Here is a 6,547-nt window from a genome sequence, read left to right on the forward strand (position 1 = left end):
CTGTTGAATTTCTTTTACAGCCCATTTGCGTCCGAACAAATAAAACACAAGAACAGAGCAAAATTTAGTATTCGTAGTGGAGTGCAATGTGGTATAAAATGCAATGTGGAGAGAGATACATAGTCCAACGCTACACTCATTGGAATCATACGCTCTGATTGATTTCCCTATTGACCTGTAGGAAAATCCTTCATAACAGGACAACATGCGAAAATCATACGATAAAAGTGAAATCTGAATAGTAATCACAATATTTCGTTCTCGTCATCTGCTGACTCACCAAGGACGTCGCAAATCATTTGCGCCAGAAGGTTCTCCTCTTCACTCCTGATTTGTAACACCAAAACAACACAGAAGCACAAAAGCGTACAAAACATAGAGAACTTGAACCTCGACTAACGCCTGCAAAACAAGAGTCTATAATAAATGTTTCAAAAAACGACGAATTTTTTCAGTGATACCGCCACTGCTATCCAACAAAAACTACGAAGCTTGCAGAGCTGACAGACATTTGTGAGACACCTACGATGATGTTTGGTTTGTGGGGCGCTCAACAGCGTGGTCATTAGCGTCCGTACAAAGTCCAAATTTTTACACAGTCCAATATTTTTGACACAATATAATCTAGCCACTGTCACGAATAATGATGATGAGGAGGACAACACAAACACCCCGTCCCCGAGCAGAGGAAATCCCCAACCCGGCTGGGAATCGATCCCGGGACGCCGTGATCTAGAGGTAGCAACGCTAGTCACCAGACCACGAGCTGCGGACGTGGGACACCGAGGAAAATTATCATAACTGACGTGACGTAATATTACGTGCGCCGCCGATACTCATTTCCTGCAAGCGCCGTAATATTATGTCAGCCGCGCGCCGAGTGAGAAGCTAACCTAGATCAACACGCAGAACCCACAACAACTCATCTCTATTGATAAAAATTGGACCCACAACCAACTTTCCATAATGCCATAACTTGGGATAAGAATCAAACTCTAAGTTCGCAGACCTGCATCCGAGACAAAAAGACTTGTCAATCAGAAAACAGAGATTGCTGTTACGTCGTGGCACATATCAGGCCACGTGTACGATAGTCCGATACCTTCTCTTGCACGAAGTGCCCGTTACACATATCAAACAACTACTAGTTGGAAATGGGTTTCCAAGTGAAAAAGCCAACGATGTAGCTTCTCACTGTAGCCAACATCGCTGGCTGTAATAGCCTCTGGTGAATACATTGGGTCGATTGTCAACTCCGGGCAATAAATTGAATTATTGCCATACACTTAGAGGCATTACTAATGTCCTAACTGAAGAAGACTTACGTCAGTCACAGGAAGCGTTGCAGCAATTCTTATACGCGATGAACACACATCTAAACATACATCATACATGACATATCATGATTTAATGTAAAACTTCGTTTCCTATTGAGCGAACAAAGGATCGTACTGAAGTATGAGACGATACCATAACTTCTCGTTGCCTAACGTTGTATACAGTAGCGCATCCCCTGATATTAATTAGAACCAATTTGGCTCTTGTGTTGCAAATAGAACTGCGCTTTCATCGGTCATGCAGTCCCTGTATTGAATAAAACAGTCTCGCTTTCTAGCCTTCTGGAATTTACAGTTGTTATTACACACTCTCGATGGTTAACTTACTTACTCAGTATATATGACTGATTACTCCCATTAAACAACAAAACTATTTTGTAGCCATCTGGGAGGTACAGTTAATTTTATTACTGAACAGAATAAATCACGATTCATGTACGGTTTTATTGGCTATAGTGAGTAGCTATGTCGCTGACCCTTTCACTTGGGAACGTCTTTCTTCTAATAGTTATTTGATATGTGTAGCGGGAACTTCACGCATGAGCCTGATATTTGCCACGACGTAGCAGCAGTCTCTGTTTTCTGATTGACATGTCTATTTGTCTCGGATAAACGTCTGCGAACGCCGAGTTTGATTCTTATCCCAAGTAATGGCAGTATCGAAAGTTGGTTATAGGTCCAATTTTTACCAGTAGAGGTGAGTTATTGTGGGTTCCGTATGTTGATTTAGGTTAGTTAAACACTTAGCGCGCGGCTGACATAATATTATAGCGCTTGCAGGAAACTAATGTCTGCAGCAGACGATACATGTAACTGAAAATATGATTTGCTTAAGTGATTTGAATTATCACACTGTGTAAGAGTATTTGGTAGCATTTGTTTTGACATTATGTCTTTTATTTCTCGGTTGACTAATGCCGTTGTCACAGTTGATATAGATAGGTGCCTGATGATGTTGTAGCGTGTAACCGAAATCTGTCACATTTGAATAAAGAGATTTTTATACACGCAGCTCAAAATGTTACTATTAATTCTCGGATTCTGACCATCCGTTGTCCCACTCTCCATCTGCAAAAGAAGATGGGTATACAAACTCTACCAATTCGTCTTCTATTGTGTTTTCCCCCGTTGCAGTCAAACGAACCTAAGGCTCCCTTTGAAACTCTCAATAATCTCTGGTACTTTCAAGTTATCCAGGTCCTATATCCTCAGTTTCCAACTTTTGCCGGTTGTTCTTAAGTTTTACCTTGTAATGCACAACCAATAAATATGGCAAGAATCCGTATCTATCTCTGGAAATGTCTTACAGTTTAAAATTTCGTTTAGAAAGCTCTGCCCTATAGTTATATGATCAATCTAAAATCTTCAATGTCTCCTGTTGTCTTGCACTGAAACAACCTTCTTAAACCAAGTGTTAGCACCGATTGAATTACGTTCAGCTCAAAATTTTACCAAGTGGCTTTCTCTTTCATTCCTTCCCCTCATTTCAGCTTTTTATTCACTTCCTTTTACTACTTCCGAATTTTAGTCCATGATCAAAGTTAAATTTTCCTCTCCCTTCATTATTTGAATAATTTATTTTATCTGATCGTTCATTCTTTCAATCTTTTCACCATCTACCGAGCTAATTGGCCAATCAACTTGTAGTGCTGTGGTGGGTGTTGGCTTCGTGACTTTTTGGCTACATAATGCATTCACTGTCCTGTTCACAATAGCTTTCCTACGTTACTGTTTACTTATTCATTATTAGACCTGCACCTGCATTACCTTCGTACGATTTTGTATTTATAGCCCTGTATTCATCTGCCGTTGTACTTCACTAATTCCCACTATAACTTCAGCCCATCCATTTTCGCTTATAAGCTTTTGTACCTCCACACCCAACAAAGGAATCTAACATACGACGCTTCGACCTTTAGAATCATATATTTGTTTTTCCTGATGATGATATCCTACTGAGTAGTTTCTACTCTGAGGGCCAAATAGAGGATTATTTTATCTCCGAAACTTTTTACCCAATAGTATGCCATCAGCATTTAACCATGCCGAAGAGTTGCATGTCCCTGGAAAAAATAACAGCCGTTGTTTGCCCTTGCTTTAAGCCATTCGCAGAACCAGCACAGTCAGGCCATGCTGAATAAAGTTACAACTCTATGTCAATTAGTCATACAGACTTTTCCCCTTCACTGCTGAAAAGGCTGCTTCCCCTCTTCAGATAAAAGCAAATTCCGTGGTCTGGCATAAGGTGAATCAATCGGTTCCGACCGACCGCCATGTCAACCTCTGCCAATGACGCAATTGGATGCGGTATGGAAGGTTATGTGGTCAGATCACCGCTCTCTCGGTTGTTGTTATGTTTCTTGACATTGGAACCGCTACTAATTGATCGAGTAGCTCTTCAGTTGACCTCAGAAGGCTCAATGCACACCATAGGAGCCCTTTCACAACGGAAAATTCCCTGGCAACATCAGGAATCGAACACGATTCCTCGGATTTCCAGCGAGCCACGCTGACGACTCAGCTACGGAGACGAAAACCCCATTTCTGAAACTACCTGTTTGGCCTCTCCGTAGATACCCCTTCGTTATGCTTGCCCTTACAGTACGCCTTTTTGTATCGTTGAGATACCAAGCACCCCAGCTAAGCAGGGACATGGTTCATGGGGGGTGGGGTCCACATAGAATAATTGTAATAGCGAATGACTCTTCACACGGTTTTACATATCAACATCAACAGATCAAGGAAATCTGGATTGACAATAAATCCTGAACTATGAGCCACTCAAACCTCAAACTAAATTTTTAGATGATATGTTTCAAACGTTAAAATGTGATTGAGACAAGTAGAGACTCTGTCCTCGCTTCCTTTTAATCACAGTCAGGGAGAAATTATTAATGTACAGAGGTGACAACTAGACGTAAAAGACTTCAAAAGCAATTAAGAAATACGTCTAGTACCTGACCCAACTGACAACGCCGTCGTCATTTTCTTGCACGAAACTTTCAAGGGACATTAGAACTTTAAAACGTTGCAGTTAACTTCAAAGACCACTCAACAGAATGCCGTGTAGAAACCGAAGGTAACTGACTCTTTGAAGATGAATATCATCCACGAGATGCAGATTTCGGTGATAATGAGGACGAAGAACTCACCATACACACAAATTCGGACGCCTGACCTTGTACGTGATACTGAGAGAATAGTGGAGGCTAGTTCTCGCTGCTACGAAGACATTATTGTTGAGAAACCTTTCAGTTACCGATATGAAGGATATGTTTACAGCCCACGAAAATGTAAGAAGGAAAGTCTGTTTTCGTCAGATGACCTGCAGTTACAATGTCTGAAAAAATCCCATCACTAAGAAATAATTAAAGTAGAGTAACGACGTTTCGGAAATACATTTGTCTAGGTAACGTATTTAAGTGATTAGTGTTTCAAGATCACAGGTTAATATAAGCGCGAGAAAAGCCATTGCAACTGTGAAATACTGGTACATTAATAACCGATGTGCGCGGGATTAGCCGAGAGGTCTCAGGCGCTGCAGCCATGGACTGTGAGGTTGGTCCCGGCGGAGGTTCGAGTCCTCCTTCGGGCATGGGTGTGTGTGTTTGTCCTTAGGATAATTGAGGTTAAGTAGTGTGTAAGCGTAGGGACTGATGACCTTAGCAGTTATTTCCCATAAGATTTCACTCACACACAATAACCGGTGTAATAGCCAGAATGCTGAATGCAAGCATGCGAACGTGCATGCATTGTGTCGCACAGATCCCGGACGTCAGTTTGTGGGATGGAGTTCCATGCCTGTTGCACTTAGTCGGTCAATACAGGGACGGTTAATGCTGTTTGTGGATGGTGCTGATGTTGTCGTCCAACAACGTCCCATACATGGTCGACTGGAGACAGATCTGGTGATCGGGCAGGCCAAGGCAATATGACGACACTCAGTAGTGTATATTGGGTTACAACAGCGGTATACCTTTTGGAAAACACCCACTCGAATTACGATCATGAATGGCAGCCCGATAGGTCAAATCACCAGACTGATGTACAGATTTGCAGTCAGGTTGCGTGAAATAACCAACAGAGTGCTCCAACTGTCATACGAAATCGCACCCCAGACCATAATACCAGGTGTAGGTACAGTGTGTCTAGGAAACAGACAAGTTTGTTGCGGGCGTTCGTGTCGTCTCCTTCTAACCAACATACGGTCATCACTGCATCGAGGCAGAACCAGCTTTCATCAGGATACACAACAGATCTCCATTCCGCACTCAGTGAGCCCTGCTTGATATCACTGAAATCGCAAACGGCGGTGGTTTTGAGTCAGCGAAACGGACATTACATTGCGTCTGGCTCAGAGGTGTCCTTGAGGTAACCGATTTGTAACAGTTCGTTATTTCACTGCGCTGCCAACTGCTGTTCAAATTGGTGATGCAGAAGCAGTAGGTTGCACCACAGCCATACGTCGAACACGTGGTCTTCTCTTCAGATAGTGCCACGTAGCCGTCTGGAATCTTGTCTTCTTGCGACCGTACATTCTCGAGACTATCGCTGTCAGCAATAATGTATAGCGGCTACATTCCTGTCAAGTCTTTCTCCTATATCATGGAAGGAACATCCGGCTTCTCGTAGCCCCATTACACGAACTAGTTCAGACTCAGTGATGAGTTGATAATGGCGTGTTTGTCGTCTTAAAGGCGTTCTTAACTAATACCACCTCATGGTGTCTAGTCTCAAATATAACTAACACTCAAGATCGTGTATTTCAAGCAATTGGCGCTACTAGTGCCACTCTTATGCTACTGGCGCGAAATTTGAGTAGACATCATCTCTCAGATGTAGAAACACGCCTACTAACTTTCGTTTATGTCGCTTTCGTTTAACTCGCGCAACTCCTTTTTGGTGTTGAGCTTTTTTCCGTCAGTGTAAATTGCTGGCCATTAATATTGCAACAACAGAGAGAAGCAAAAACGAAAAGGGGATTTATTTAATTTTTGTATACAATATAGTAGCGAGAATTTGTGATTCAGTTGTAGATCATTCTGGGGTATACAGTGCGCAATATGTAGTCGATAAAGTTTCCATCTCTGGCAGCAACAACGACTCTAAATCGACTGGTCGTCGAGCTTTATTGACAGGTTCGGGAATGCCAATCGATGCTGTTTCAACAGTTAACGAGGCTTGATCAATCGTAGGGGCTAGAGAGTGGT

Source organism: Schistocerca piceifrons, chromosome 2, assembly GCF_021461385.2.
Source record: "Schistocerca piceifrons isolate TAMUIC-IGC-003096 chromosome 2, iqSchPice1.1, whole genome shotgun sequence".
Classification (NCBI taxonomy): domain Eukaryota; kingdom Metazoa; phylum Arthropoda; class Insecta; order Orthoptera; family Acrididae; genus Schistocerca; species Schistocerca piceifrons.